This window comes from Pan troglodytes, chromosome 6 (genome assembly GCF_028858775.2).
Source record: "Pan troglodytes isolate AG18354 chromosome 6, NHGRI_mPanTro3-v2.0_pri, whole genome shotgun sequence".
Lineage (NCBI taxonomy): Eukaryota > Metazoa > Chordata > Mammalia > Primates > Hominidae > Pan > Pan troglodytes.
The window spans coordinates 160,701,880-160,719,234 of record NC_072404.2 but is presented as its reverse complement, the minus strand read 5'-3'; the positions used below and the strand labels follow the sequence as shown (position 1 = coordinate 160,719,234).

Sequence of the window (17,355 nt, the reverse complement as noted above, 5' to 3'; positions counted from 1 at the left end):
AATATAAAATGCAATAATATTGTGCACTTTGTATTACTAAGAAAGTGTTCACTTATATAAGCAGCAGATGATGAAAACATTATCATGAAAATTCTGGATATATCTTTATGTACATCCTTAAAAATCACTTACCTTTATATAATTTCTATTTTAATTTAAATCTCACATATTTTCAGCTAACATTTAAATTCGTTTTATATTGTAAAACTTCAGCTGTTATAAATCATGAAACACTTTCAGAAACTTGTTTAAAGGTAGGAATAATTCTTTCTAGTAAAGAATTATGTCACATTACATATTTGTTAAATGTTATGTTTGAGAAATACATTCTGACCTTGAATATATTCAAATTAAAGATCAATATTATAATGGAATGAAGATTTTACAGGGAAAATATTGCAATCAGTAAAAGCACGAAAGACCATGTAGTAGTGTGTACAGAGTTGTTTCCTTCCGGTGGGTTCTTGGTCTTGCTGACTTCAGGAATGAAGCCACGGACCTTTGTGGTGAGTGTTTACAGCTCTTAAAGGTGGCAGGGACCCAAAGAGTGAGCAGCAGCAAGATTTATTGTGAAGAGCGAAAGAACAAAGCTTCTACAGCATGGAAGGGGACTCGAGCGGGTTGCCACTGCTGGCTGGGGTGGCCAGCTTTTATTCCCTTATTTGTCCCTGCCCACATCCTGCTGATTGGTCCATTTTACAGAGTGCGGATTGGTGCATTTACAATCCTTTAACTAGACACAGAGCACTGATTGGTGCATTTTTACAGAGTACTGATTGGTGTGTTTACAATCCTTTAGCTAGACACGGAGTGCTGATTGGTGCATTTACAATCCTTTAGCTAGACACAGCGTGCTGATTGGTGCGTTTTTACACAGCGCTGATTGGTGTGTTTACAATCCTTTAGCTAGACAGAAAAGTTATCCCAGTCCCCACTCGACCCAGGAAGTCTAGCTGGCTTCACCTCTCAGTAGGAAGGAAGACACTTGTTTGGAATATTGCAGAATGGTAGATATCACATTTTATCAAAGGACAGTAATGCTTGATCTTCTATTTCCCACAGAACTCTGGATCCAGTTAAGAGCAGGAGGGGGAAAGAAGCAGCAATATTTCAAATGTCCATACTCTAACCTGCAAAAGACACTGAGTAGGTGGAAGAAAACTGCATTTTACTTCAGGTAGTCTTTGAAATGAAAGCTCTGTTATTTTTCAAAATTGGAAGGATATCACAGGGTTGATTTTATATACAAAGTAGGATCTGATCCAGTAAGCTCTAGTGAAATAATTCACATATGGAGAAAGTTAATTTTGACCTCATGACAAAATCACCCATATTTTGAGTAGATTAGCCTGTCACCTTCTTTGCAAACCACCAACAATATTGGGTATATGGTTCTTAATTGAAACCACTTGAAAAGTGTCATACAAAGTTAAGGAAAACATACACCAAATGCTGCTAACATACACACATAAGGAATCCAGATGTACTTCAAGCCTTCTATAACCATCACAAGAGAATCCAATAAAATAGTGTGAATTACATGATAAATTATTTCTGGACATTCTCCAATTCATCCGTCATGAAGAATAACAGTTTCTGTCAGGAATTTAGTATTAATACTCCTAAAAATAACTTGCAGTATAGAAAGAAAACAAATAATTAACACTGGAATATAGAAATGTAATAAAGAAGATTCTCAATTGCAAAAAAAAAAAAAAAAAAAAAAAAAAACGTCTTGAGAAGGTGCCTGCAGGGAATCTTGACAGAGGAGCTGAATAACTGTAAAATTCTTAGTCATATTTAGTCCAAATTTTACTTCAAGGAATTTGAGCATGTGCCCATTTTCTTTGTGCTGGACAAACATCTTCATTATAATATTCAATGTCACTGTCAGAGTACACACCAAGTAAAAATTAATCACTTTCATTGTTTTAGCTACAAAAGTTTCTTTCTTCGCATTCAGCTGAAGGCACTTAGCAATCATTAAGGCTGCTAGTAAACTTAACAAAGGAAACACCAGTACACCTGGATTCCCAAACTGCAGTAAATATCCCAGAAAGAGAGAAAATATGTAGATTTTATAAACTTCATAAACCTTGTCACTTTGCTCCAGCGGCAAGATATCGAGCAGGAATAGAGACACTGCTTGAAGAAACAGGAGATAGCGGCCGTACCCCACATCATCATAAATATGTAAGTTGAAGCACTTATCAACAAGTAGCAAAACTCCTCTCCATAAGTATTTCAGTTGCTTTTTAAATAGCCTGTAGGGGCAGCAACTTGGCATGCAAAATATGGTAGTGCCCAGTCCTCTCTTAAAGGAATGGGGTATTCTATTCTTGTTGTATCCACCCTGTTAAAAATGAGGCATGCAACAGTAAGCATTCCTGTTAGCCATGTTCCACTCATAAGCCAACTTGTAACAAATAATGCAGTAACATATTCTTTGGAATCCAAAAACAGCGCCAATATAGAAATACACTGGCTCAATAATCTCGTTGCTACCAGTGGCTTGACATAAAACACTGGCAATAAGTTCTGGATATACAGACATTTGCTGCACTGCATGTATAGTCTTTGGAGATACAGTTTTGTTATTGTGTGCCAGTTCATAAACACCTCTTTCAAATGAAGGTGCCTTTAACATATCTTTATGATAGGTCTAATAAATGGCACTGTCACCCTGAAACGTGACTCCCCGTTCAAGCTCGTTTTGGAGCTCTTTCAGGAATTGGAATGTCATTGATTGTTCTCTTCTTTAGCGGATTCCTTATTTTCTGAAGACTTTGGCCTTTTTTCTTTGGCGCAGCTCTGCAGTTGATCTTTCTTCCTCTGCCCTGGTCTCCGCGGAGGCCAGGACATCCCTCCGGCTGCAGCGAGGCAGTAGTCTCCCTCCCTCTGAATCTCCGAACCCCTCAGCCTCTCCGGGTCCGCTCCCGGCCGCCGCCGCAAACATACCTTTTAATCATTGTTTTCCTAGTAATAAAAATCTTACACAAAAGCTAAACGAAATTTTATGCAATTCCCTGGTTAATGTTTCTTGATGACATAAGTTGCTCCGTATATACTTACCTGAGTGCAGCTAACCTTGTTACACTGGAACTCGATCTTGACAGACAGCCAAAATACATTATCTTATGATCTTCTTGTGGAAAATGGTAGTTTCCTGCTTTGATGTTTTTTTTTTTTTTTTTTTTTTTTTTTTTTTACCAGACCGGGGTGAGGCTTTATACCCTGAACTGTTCTTGTAAAGTTTTTCAGCTGATAATCACGGGCCTTAATTCTGGTGATTGTCCTGTGCTAATTTGATAATGAAACAGAGAACTCAAGGAAGCTTCTCCCAAAGGGCTTCAGAGAAAAGAGATTTTCCCAATATATTAATGTCTTAAACACACGTACACACACACGCACAGTTTCTAGTTAAATAACTTTGAGAAACATTAGGTTAAAAACACCTTAAGAAATTTTGCCTAACCCAGGATAATGAGGTTAACTTCTACATAATCTTCTAGATTATCTATTATTTCAATTTCCTCAGTTAGATATATCGACATGAAATTGACATGAAATTTTGTGTAGGTTTGACATATGGTACAAGTTCTATTTTTCCCCCAAAACTTCGTCTACAGTTACTCTGGGCTATGTTTATGTATAAATCAAGTGTTCATATATATTAGGCTCTGTCTGGAGGCTCTTTATTATATGCTTGTACTATTCCCACATTGTCTTAGTGTAGCTTCATTATGAATAGAGCAAGGCTTCCCACCTAAAAGACTGCTTGGCTATTGTTAGCCACTTGCATTTCCACTAAAATATAGAATACACTTACAAATTGCTAAAAATACCAAAATACATAGAAATACATTGTTGTGACAATATTGATTGAATTTGTATTTAATTTAAGAAGAAGTTTCAGGAGAATTTCCATCTTTAAATTACTGTCTTCAAATCTATGATTGTAACATATTTTGTCCATTTACTTAGTCCTTTAAATTATCTCAATTTGTTTCATAATTTTTTATGAAGACATATATAAATTTAGGACCACTTCTAGATATTTGCTATAAATATTACTGTAATTACTATAAACTTTTACAGCTTTTATTTATTAACGTGATGGTATATAGAAATTCAATTCGTTGTTTTACATTGTCCTTGTGTAGCAACTTTGTGAAAATTAACAATGATTTTTATTTTATTATTCTTTTAATATTTTTTATACACAGCTTTACAAGTTGTTTCTATTGGATTTACTTTATCTGGGGCCCATTTCTTTCTTTCTTGGCTAATATTTAATCTTGCTAGTATATGTAATCATTCCAATAAAAAATTGGATGGGAAATATCACACTATATATATATATCATACATAATACATGAGATATATCCCCCGTAATAAATAATATCTTGTTATGGACTGAATGTATGTGTCCCCTACAAATTTAAAAGTTGAAATATCATTCCCAATGGGATGGTATTTGAAGGTGGGGCTTTTCGGGGCAGATTAGGTCACAAATAGGATTGGTGCCCTTAAACGAAGAGGCCAGAGAGCTAGCTTGCTCTCATTCTGCCATATGAGGATACCAGAAAAAGTTGACAGTTTGCAAACTGGAAGTGGGATCTCACCAAAACCTGACCATACTGGAACTCTCATCTCAGACTTCCAAGCCTCTAAAACTGTTAGAAATTCCTGCTGTTTGTAAGCCACCTGCTGTGTAATACATTGTTATAATAGCCCAAACTGACAAATACAGAAATCATATATTATATAAGAAATAAAATTTCCACAAGCAGTGAATATCTGAAAACATAATTTTTAGTTATTCGCCTTTTTCATATTCTGGCTCAATTAAAGTCTACACGGAATTCACCTCAAAATCCTGAAATGGCAACACATCAAAAGTTTTCCTCTTACTGAGCTCTGGAGAAGTACTGAATCAAGTTTTACAAGGAAACTGGAGACTTAAGAAATCCAGCCATAAAAAAATGATGAGTTCATGTCCTTTGTAGGGACATGGATGAAATTGGAAATCATCATTCTCAGTAAACTATCACAAGAACAAAAAACCAAACACCGCATATTCTCACTCATAGGTGGGAATTGAACAATGAGATCACATGGACACAGGAAGGGGAATATCACACTCTGGGGACTGTGGTGGTGTGGGGGGAGGGGGGAGGGATAGCACTGGGAGATATACCTAATGCTAGACGACGAGTTAGTGGGTGCAGCGCACCAGCATGGCACATGTATACATATGTAACTAACCTGCACAATGTGCACATGTACCCTAAAACTTAAAGTATAATAAAAAAAAAAAAGAAATCCAAGAGGCGCAGTCTTCCACTTCTCATTTGTGACATACTAAGCTAAAGAAAGTAGAGGAGACTAGAGTGCTTTCAATTTAAGGCCCATCAGCACAAAAAGAAACCTAAGTATATCACATGAAAACTCATCCACAGAGAATGGAGGAATCTAGGCTTGTGGCTCTGGATTTAGAAACTGGGTTTACAAAACCATGAGAGAAGTCAGGGTCTGGCAGAGCATTGTGTTGAGCCAGAAAAATTTTCCAAACGTGGAAACCCTTGACACAGTGTTTGATTTTGAGAAAAATAGCAGAATGTGTGAGACCCCACTCAAAGAGATACAAGTTTCTCCAAAAACAAAATAGGGCATCATTGTAGTGTATTGAAGACATTCCTTTGATGAACTGTATACTATTGCCCAAAATAGGGTCAATGTAAGAGCTCTTTAGAAGCATAGTGTTTTTTGTTTGATTGTTTTCTTTTCTGTTTTTTTTAGTGCATTAATTTAAAGCAATTATTCTAAGATTTATGCCATATCAGGTTAAATTATACATACAATAGTACATTTTTGAATATTAATCACATGATAGATTCCTGCTTAAGTTTCATTTCATGCAAAAGGTTATCCTTTTTTGTCTAACCTTCTATTTGTTGTTGAACCAAACTTTGATCATCATTTTATAAATCAGTGTATCTCACACTCCTGCTAGTATCTATCCTCTCTGCCTCTATAAGATGAACTTTGCATATTTAAATTTATTATAGTCAGCCATACTTGTATTTTATTTGTTCTGTTACAGTCTCTTAAATTCTTATGTTAATAACTACAATTTAAATCTAAACCAAATGAATAAGAAATGTAAATGTAATCAAATAGTTATAAAAATAATATTTATGATAAAGTAGAAAGAACTGAAAATTACTGCATGAATATTGAGTACAACTATAAAAATAAGTTCTGTAGCTTAAAATTATATGTGCCATATTTTAATGACATAATCTCCCGTTGTTAAATCTTTTTTACTGATGTAACTTTTATAATTACCCTCCATTGAAAATCTATGTAACTATATATATGAATAAAATTTTAACATCTAGTATAAATTGCTAAAATAAAATTGCAAGTTTCAGATTTACAGTTTTAATTATTTTGATAAACAACTTTCAAGTTCTTATTCATAACAATTCATAATTAGGAATAATATATACTTTATACTTACATAGAAATATGCAGACTAAGCAAGTGTGTTAGTCTAGATTTTATCATCAAGGCACTATAGAAATAATAAATGATTAAAATGGGGATAAACCCATAACTGTAAAATAAGTGGGTGGAGGGCACACATATTAGGGGAATTCTATAAATTTTATAAAAGTAAAAGATGAAATCATATTGATAAAATTAAAAGAGAATACATTTCTCAAATTCTAATGCAGCAGATGACAGATGCAAAAATAAGGTAGCCTGAACTGGATAGCTTAAACTCAGAAAATTTTTCTCCTTGGAATGAGCAGATATAATAATAGGACTGAAAATGTGACGAAATACAAAAAGACATCATTTTCCATGACCATAAAGAGAGAGTTATGAGGGCGGGGGACAGGAACTTGATTGAATTGTAAGTCCATCCCAAAACAATTATAAAGAACCTTTTAGATAAGAATTAACCTTGCTTGAATGTGTGTTATTATTCCAAAGTAAAGTGCTTCTAATTCTGAAACTGTGGGGCCTTCCATTTTAAAGACAGTTCTGCACCATTTGAGTATGAAAGACAGTTTGCCAATTAACAAGCTCTGCTTCTGTACTACCCTATTGAACGTCCTTATTCAAGAAAAAAATATTAATGGAAAATTCTAGCCTTAATACCCAACAACTTAAGAGATATGTGACAAACAACTCAAGTAATCTAATCCTTTATTTCTTCATTTGAATGGAAAACCACAGATTACTAGACATAAAGCAAAATAGCAGTATGAAAGGAGAAAAAAAGTCAATTACACAAAAATGTGGCCCCAAGAAAAAAGAGAGATCATTCACAGACAGAAGACAATCTTAAAACACATAATGTCTTCAGAAGGCTTCTAGATGATGCCTCTTATAAAACAAGAGTCATGAACAGGACTGAATTAAAAAAATAGCTCAGAAAAAATAAAATTTTAGAAATTAAAACTATGTTAACAATAAAAATGAAAACCTATGGGAAGATTAAAAGAAAATTTGAGGTCTTCTTCTGGAATATACACCTGAAAAAAAGAGAAAACCTATAAAAGAAAATGAATTGGTGAAGAGTAGGTCCAGATTGCTCAATATCTAATCAAAAGGAATTTCAAAAGGGAAACATTAAGAAAAAAAAAGAGATACTATCAAATAAATAATCTGAAACAACCTTCCAAGGGTGAAGATTGGTGACCTAGCTGTAGATATAACAGGGCCCACTGATTGCTGAGCTCAATATACAAATAATAATTCAAAGGAACATCACTGACATCATTGAGGAATTTCAAGTATACCATGTATCAAAAGAACATTTCAAAAGCCTCCAGAGAATACTAAAAAAAAATTACTCAATAAATGTCATAAATGCAGCAGATTTTTTTTAAATCTTCAACTTTGATACTAAAAAAAGGTAACAGTTACTTCAAAATTCTGAGACAGTAATATTTTCAACTTAGAATTATATGTAGACAAGAAATCCATCAATAGAAATAGCAAAATAAAGCAGTGTTGAGAAACTCAAGAAACCAGAAAATGTACCTCTCACATACAATTTTGGAGAAGGTTACATGAGGATCTGTTTACACAAAACAAAATTAACAATCACAAGATGTAGGCGTGGAATTTTTAAAAATGATGGATTTGATATAGACAGGAAGCAGGGAAATACTGGGTAGAAAAGGGCAGGATCCCTGGCAAGGGCTCCACCCTCAAGCCTGGACCCGAGGCCCAAAGGGAGAACATGCATTCCTGTTTTCTTGCTCGCATGTTGCCTTTTCCAAAACCACCCTGGCCTGCCCTGCCCTGCCCTGCCCTGCATCCTGTAACCATAAAAACCCTAGGCTCCACTAGCAGCAGAGTGGCAGAGAAGGAGAGAAGAGAAGAAGCAGCTTGATTTCAAAGGGATGGCTTGACTATGGAACCTTGGAGAAGAGTTCAGCTGAAAATGGCCAGACTCCAGGGGAAGACCACCTTCCCACTCCATCCCCTTTCCAGCTCCCCATCCCCTTGAGAGCCACTTTCACTGGTAATAAAATCCTACACATTTACCACCTTCAATTTGTTCCTGTGACCTGATTCCTCCTGGAAGCCAGACAAGGTCCCAGATGCAGGTGAAGGAGGCTGTCACACTGACCTTCCACTGGGCTAACACTTCAGCCATCCATGGATGGCAAAACTAAAAAAGCAGCATGTAACACACACCCTCTGGGGCTCTGGGGGTTGCTGCCAACTCCCATGAGGAGTTGAGAGCTGTGGGCTGAGTAAATAAGCCAACCCCTTCACAGGACTCACGAAGGGGTAAAGGAACTATTCTGTTTCAGATTTAAGTAAGGAGTCCAAAGTAAATAAATTTTAAAATAATAACTTTCTAGATAGCCTAGTAATAAATTGGACAAATGTGAATAAGAAATTCTGAGCAGTAAGGAAAATGTCAATAGAAAAATGGAGTAGATTCTATTCAAGAGATGAAGTCTTTCATGTGCTGGAATATTGAAGGAATCTGTTGAAGAGGGCATATGTTTCTTCTTTCAACAATGAAAATAATAGAATTAGAAACACTAAGAAAAACAAAACCAACAAATATCTTCAAGAAACTAATGTATGAATATAAGAAAAATAGAAATGTGCCATGTTATGAAACTACTGATGATGTGCAATGAAAGAGGATCTGTTTGACATTGCCAATGTGTTCTTCCCTGAGTGTCACAGGAGTTGTGACCCCACATAGGAAAAGCTGTAATGCCAGCCCACTGCTTGACTTTTCAAAGAAAAATATCTACATCATTATAATAAGGCAGACAGTGGTTTTCAGCTATTGGAATCAATTGGAAGAGAACACAGCAGACTGTGGTTTTCAGATATAAGTAAATAGTAAATGAATTTTATTTTTTAATATCTTAAAAATAGTTAGAATATTAAATAACAAATAGGTTAAAAAGAAGGGGTGAAGGGTAAGATCTGGATTTTATTGATTCATTTAGATAATAAAGATTCAATATATTCAGAAGGGAACAAGAAATCAAAATTTTATTATATCATTGAGAATTTTAAATAGGTACTTTAAATGTGTAAACAAATATAAACATCAAACTAAAGAGAAAAGAAAATGGAGATGGAAGACTAGTGACAGTGGATGTAAGTATTAAATAATGCCAAGTAAAAGGAGTGGGATGGGGAGGAACAGGAAAGCACAATATTTTATGTATCAGTGAGTAAATTAATATTGATATCAATATGAAAACAATTGTTGGAGATGCAGTAAGAGAAATACAATGAGACCTTATAGGCATTAAATGTCTTTTAATTTTAGACTCATGTTATTATCTGACAAGGGAGAGTCTTCGATTTCCTCAATAGCATGATTCCTACAAAAAAAGAACAAATTGGAATTCAATACTTGTATTAACCCTGCTTTTTTAAAAATAACTGTTAAGCAGGTAATGAGTTTCCTCTTCAGAAAATGCAAGCACATTGTACAGAGAACAATCTTAATGAATGTAAAATGGAAGGACATCAGTCAAGAGGGAAGAACAGAGAAAATATCTTTAGGTCTAAACAGTGAGCAGAATTCAGGAATTCTGTGGATTAGTAAAGTACTTGAAAAAATATTGTCCACTGAGACTATAAAAATGACAGAGGATAGAGGAAGACTAAGGCAGACTTTATTATTAGCAACCACAACAAATTTACCATTTGGATTTAAGCAATTACTCAAGGTCAGAGGCAATGTTCCTACCCGTTGGCTCAACCTGTCCTCAATCATTTTGAATATCTTGTATGATGCAGAAAGGACAATTGTAAAGGTTTGTACCCTCAATTAAATATTAAGATGGAATATTTCAACCAAACAGAAAGAATTCTTACAATAAAAGGTTGATCAACTTCTATATAAGATGTGATCCTCACTTATTTTAATTACTGATTAATTTACTTTCAATAAGATTATTTGATAATAAATACATATTTTAAAACTTGAGTGGTTATGATAACATTGCTGAAAGAAATGTAGATTGTTCAATTTCCTTGTCTTTATATGCCTGATATTACAATCTTAATATAGCCATAATGTACTTTTATACCATTACAAGTAAGTAAAAATGATTTTAATAACTAAATTGTCTCAATCAAATATTAAGTATCTAAATAATGGCCTCTGCTAGATTATCCCATTCATGTTGATGTGTTTAACTGCAGATATTGAAAGTATTTTCTGCTCTATTTTTGTGTGTAACACTGGAAAGATGAGAATCTCTTATTTTTCTTACATGACTTGTAAAAAAGCATTACATTAAAAACATATAAGATATATTAAATTTTAGTATAAATATTGAGTTCCATAGAATTACAAAATTTCAAAAATGAATCTTAACAGAGCACAAGCCTCAGTCTTTTGTTTCCCCAGAAAATGAGTGAACAAACTTAAGTAACTACTTTACTTTTATCATTGGAAAAAAGAACATTTGAGCATCTCATTGGGGTGTGCTGTGTAGATATCCTATACCTTTTATCCCAGACGGGAAGAAAATGTTTGCAGATCTTACATCTAATAGAGAAATTGAATCCAGAATACACATTCTCAAAACTCAACAGTAACAGAACAATCCAATTAAAAATGAGCAAAAATGTTATTTGGCAATTAACCATGGAAGTTTTACAGACAACTAAGCACATGAAAGAATACTCGACATCATTAGTCATTAATAGAAATCAGTGGTGCCAGGACACACCTATTAGAATGATCAACGTTAAAAATACAAGCATTGGGAACAACATGTATACATGGAATTATCTTGCATTGCAATTTCTACAAATAGTTTGGAAAACAATTCGACAGTTCCTTGAAAATTTAAATACACACCACCAGGTAAAATAATCATTGCATCACTACATATTCACCCCAAAGAAGGAAAGCATATGTCCATGCAAAGGCTAGCACAAAAACTACTCAGAGCACCTTTATTTGCTATAGCCAACAACTGGAAAGCACCCAAACACCCATGAACATATGAATGGATAAGTAAACTGTAGTGTATCCATATAATGAAATATGACTCAGCAATAAAAACATAATGAACTATTGATATACACTGCAATATAAGCTAATCTAAAAAAATTACACTCAGTGAGAAAAGCCAGATGGAAAGAAGACATATTGTATAAATCATAAAATAAAATTTTTGGAAATGTAAACTAACACTTTGGAAATGATAGTGTAAGAAAACAGATAATTGTTTGCTTGGTGAAGGAGGGTTGAGGGATGTGTTGTGCAGAGACAAGGGATGCCTTTTTTTGATGATTACATTCATTATCTTGATTGTGATGATGAATTTAGCCAAAACTTATTAAATTCTACACTTAAAATACACAGTTCATTACATTACTATCATACCTTAAAAAGACTGTTAATTATGAATATAATTATGAATAGCGATCTTTTCTTTTTCTTTTTTTGAGATGGAGTCTCGCTCTGTCGCCAGGCTGGAGTGAAGTGGCGTGATCTCGGCTCACAGCAACCTCTGCCTCCCAGGTTCAAGCGATTCTCCTGCCTCAGCCTCCTGGGTAGCTGGGACTACAGGCATGCACCACTACGCCCAGCTAATTTTTTTGTATTTTTAGTAGAGATGGGTTTTCACCATGTTGGCCAGGATGGTCTCGATCTCTTGACCGTGTGATCTGCCTGCCTCGACCACCAGAAGTGCTGGGAGGCGTGAGCCACTGTGGCCGGTCATGAATAGTGATACTTTTTAATTAAATCAAATCTAAGATTAAGTTTGCAAGCCATCCAAAGAAAATAGATATTGGAATACGTGTGTGTGTGCACACGTGTGTGTGTGTGTGTGTGTATGAGAGAGAAATGAAGCAGATATAGCATAATATGTGGTAGTAATACAAGTATTCACTGGCTCACATTTCGTCAACTTTGCCATGAATTTGAAATTGTTTATAATACTATATTGGAAAAAATTAAGGAAACAAATATCTAACGGCTACGCAGAAGGACAGCTATCTTACAAGGGAGTGATAATGAAGCTAATGATGTATTCAGCAGCAAAAATACATGCAAGACGATGATGTGGTGCCTCAAAAGTGCCGAGGGAAAATATTTGTCAATCTGGACTGATATAGCCAAATAAAATATTTTTCAATGAATAACACTGGAATAAAATAACAACATTATTATTTAAATGTGTCAAAACATTTTACCACCTAAAAACTTTCTGAGAAAGAACTATTGGGAACAAACACACCTTGCTGAGAAAAAAATTAAACCCAGGAGAATTAGCAAAACATATTGTTGAATCTAATTAATTATAGGCCATTAAAAATAATGCTTCTATATTTATGATTAAAAATTAAGAATTAAACTTTAGCACAAATAATATAGGTGATGTAAGTGATGGAACACAAGGGGCAACAAAACACATTAATTGAAACTTCTACTCAAGAATAAAAGGGAAAAAGTTAAAAACATCAAACTTTGCTAAAATTAAAAAAAAGTCATATGTTAATTTAATGAGAGAAACTTTAAATTTAAATTATACTTCTAATGTAAAAAGAAAGAATAAAGGAAGAAAGACATTAATAACAAAAAAATGACCCATTGAAAAACTGCTGCAGAAAGAGGGAAAAAGCCAAAATAAAAGTTAATTGAAATATTTGTAATAAGTCGTAATAATTGCTAATAATCTACTAAAACCCTAAGATATAAATTGCATTAAAAATCTAGCTATACGTCCCATAAAATAAATATGTTTGAAAGACAATAAGACAGGAAGACTCTATAGGGAGATATTAAGAAAAGTAGGCATCAAACAGCATGAGGTGTAAGAATAAATAAGTGCTAAGATAATCAATACATGATGATTAAAGAAATAAACTAGTAGAAGATATTATCACTGAGAATGTATATACACCCCAAAATATGGTCTCCTAACATTAAAGGAAGTGTTGACAGAAACATAGAAAAATGTACTAAGAAATAATAATGGATGATTTTAACATGTCTTTCTCAAAAGTGATAGTCTAAGCAGATAGAACATACATAGCAGAATGGAAAAACACAATTAACAAGCTATACTAACACATATATCTCATGTAGAGAGAGCCAGAGAGAGAACTTTGCACACAACAGTGGACTGTTCTATTTCTAAAAATTGACATTTTTATAGGTCATGACATAAGCCACAACTCATTAAAAATATTAGTTGCCTATAGAAGTTACTCTTTTTTTTTTCACAGTGAAATTGGTTAGAAACCAATAATTAGACTGGTAGGAAAAATGTGTTTGAAATCTAAAAATACAATCCATGGATTAAGTAGAAAATGTTCTGAAGTTTTTAAAATTAGGAAACGCTACTTAAGTGGTACTTTGAAGAAAATGCATTCATTCAAAAAACAAAAGCAACCAACATCACCAGGTTATAAAAGGGCAATTCAAAAAGATAGTATAAAGAACTTAAAGCACAGAACTAAAATCTTTTACAGGAAATAAGTAATAAGGTTAGGAGCAGAGGACTTATATTTTGGGTAGGTAAATTTGATAGATTATTTAAAGAAATAAAAAATTTAAATGCTGCATAAAATATTGAAAATAAATTTTAATTCCTCAAAATCCCTAAAGGATACAAGGGAAATACCAGGTCAAAATCCATGAGAAAGTCAGAACCCAGAGGAATAAGAAGAGCATTGAAGCCACTTTGAAGTTGGACTATGCACAAATGACATTTAGTTTTGATGGATTTATGAGACAAGCAGGGCAGAAATAAAAACTAAAGAAATCCTTTACTGTAATGCTGAATCCAAATGAAACTCTCTTTAGATAATTACAAAGAAAATTGAATTGTTGCTAAGCTAGAAAAATAACTTTCCTGAGACAGTGTATTTATAAGGCACTTCCTGCAAGGATTTGAAACCTAAATTCCCAATAACTGGGTGACCCAAACAACCTCAACATATATATCAAAGAGCTAACAGAATCACAATCATAGTCAAAAATGTTAACATATTGATATGGTTTGGATCTTCCTCCACCAAATTACATGTCCAGTTGTAATCTGCAGTGTTGGAGGTTCCGCCTGGTGGGAGGTAATCAGATTATGGGGGTGGAGTTCTCATAAATGGGTTAGCGCCATCTTCTAGGTGCTGTACTTGTGGTAGTGAGTGACTGAACTGTTGTGATATCTGGTTGTTTAAAACTGTAGCACCTCTCCACTTTCTCTCTTAGTTCTGCTCCTGCCTAGTAAGACACTTGTACCATCTTTGCCTTCTGCCATGATTGTAAGTTTCCTGAGGCCTCCCCAGAAGCCAAGCAGATGCCAGCATCATGCTTCCTGTACAACCTATGGAACCATGAAATTAAACCTCTTTTCTGTATAAATTACTCAGTCAAAGGTATTTCTATATAGCAATGAGAGAACTGACTAATACACATACTCACTGAGAAAATTACAGCACAAAAAGACAAAAGTTGGAATAAGATTTAGCTAGTACAGGAAACAAACTTAATTAATTAAATTCCTTCTCTGGAGGATGTCATCAACATCTTATGCTTCAAGAGGCCTGTTGAGTAATTAACAAAGACAAATGGGCAGCCTAAAATAAAATTAAAATAAGATAAAATAATTACCAAGCACAGAAGGTACAGCAAATAGGTACCAGCTGAAACATGTCACAGACAGCATCTACAAAGACATCTGATAGAAATTGTAAATCAATAGTGCCTGTTATTTTTAAAGAAATGAAAGTCAAACTTGAAAATATCTTTAGGGAAAATAAAACTGTAAAAAGCAACCTATGGGATAGAAAAGAACCAAATAGAATATCTAGAAATAGAAAAACACAAATGAAAATCAAATATTTATTGCAGTATTCTAACAGAAAAGTAGACACAGTTTCAAAGAGAATATGGAAATTAGAAAGTAGTTTGGAGGGAAAAACTTGGAACATAGTACACAGTGACAAAAAGAAAGAAAATATAGATACAAACAAACTTGGAATACAGAGTGTGATCTATTGTTATTTTCTTTCCCTGTAAAGTTGCTAAGAACTCAGCCTCTCCCCACTACTTTTAGTTTGCTCTTCAGCCAGTCCGCTAATGTTTGTAAATAGCAAATTATTTAGAGGTAAATATTGATATCAAATGTAAGGTTCATCTCTCTGGAGTTCTCTTTTATCCAGCATCTTGGCCTTGATACTCCTCTGATGTCTTCAAATAGATTATTTTTATTTTATACTTTCTCCAGCTCTTCCAATTACTCGTCGTGAGAGGGTTTGGCCTAAACCCACTGGTCTGCTAGTGCCAGAAGCATAACCTTTCAAGAGACTCCCTTGAGGTAATGGACACAAAAGTTACACGTACATACGCATTTTACTTATAATTCCTTGATAAGAATTTAGGCACATGAACCACATAGGTAACATTGAAGCTGGAAAATCTAAACTGTAACTGACAGATATGTTTCCAAAACTTGAAGGGAGGTCTCCAACACTATGTGAAAGAAGGTTGGAGTAAAAATTGAGGAACAATTAGCAGATTTTAATATAGATGTACTATACGATTTTCTTATTCATTTTGTTCATTCTTTTGTACCATGAGAAGGTAAGCTCTGAGAGGAAGTATTTTTCCTTTGGTTATTCTGTTTTGGCTTTCGTCTGGGTTGCGTTGTTAGCTCACCACTGTGTTCCATGGCCCTTGAACACCCTGGTAGAATGTAGGTACTCGGTGAATATTTGTGGCATGTGGAGGGTCTTCCTCAGCATATCACTAAATGCCAAAATTATGCTTCTTCAGTTTTTTGGAGAATGAGCTTCCATCATTTTAATAATATAATAATATCAATATGTTGTTAAGATACAGTAAAGTACTTTAATAGTAGTTACACTAACATTATCTTAAAAAGCCAGTGGAATATAAACAAATAAACCCTAGGTGACACTTAATAATTTTTTCCAGACAAATATCTCTAATTTCATTAAACATTTTAAAAAATTGTCAGATCTATTTATTTTATCATTCATTCCCATTGGACATATTCAAGTGTATTAATCTTTCTTCAGTTTGATGCCCAAAATAAAAATACACGTTGAGCATTCCATTGCAAAAATACAAAATCCACACTGCTTCAAATTCTGAAACTTTTAGAAAGCTAACACACCCCCACAAGTGGAAAACTCTATACCTGACCTCATGTGACAAGTCACAGTCAAAACCCAGTCAAAACTCTGTTTTTTTAAAGAAATTATGTAAATATTGTATAAAATTACCTTCAGGCTATGTGTATAAGGTATATATGAAATATAAATGAATTTCATGTTTACACTTGGGTCCCATCCTCAAGATATCTCATTATGTATATTTAAATATTCCAAAATCAAAAAAAAAAACTCAAAATCTGAAAGTCTGAACACTTCTGTTCACTAGCTTTTTGGATAAGGAAGCTCATTTATTTACCATATTATTGATCCATGTTTTCACGGAAATTTTGGAGCACTGAGATGGCAGAAATTTCTTACTGTTGGTGGAAAGATATAATCAATACAAAATTTTACAAATTAATTTTAAGGATGAAAAACTGAGCTAGCCAACGATAGAACTAAAATCAATCCTGTATCTTCTGACATGAATTGAGATAGTACAGAGGACAAGCAAATTTGGGAATTTATTTATCGATATTACTTTTTTTGGTAGTTATGCCGAATCTTTTCATGTTTACCTAAGAAGTAATCTTTATGATCCATATTTATACCACAACTAGAACTTTCATTCTGCAGTACACAAAAGGCAGCTTAAAACTTCTTTGACTTCAGCAGTTTTCACAATTTAATTATTTTATT

At 33.9% G+C, this 17,355-nt stretch overlaps 1 pseudogene; it reads right to left on the bottom strand.

Annotated features, from left to right (window-relative positions):
• Positions 1 to 1,324: 1,324 nt before the first annotated feature.
• LOC100610456 (probable C-mannosyltransferase DPY19L4) lies at positions 1,325 to 2,956 on the bottom strand (annotated as a pseudogene).
• Between the last annotated feature and the right edge of the window lie 14,399 nt (positions 2,957 to 17,355).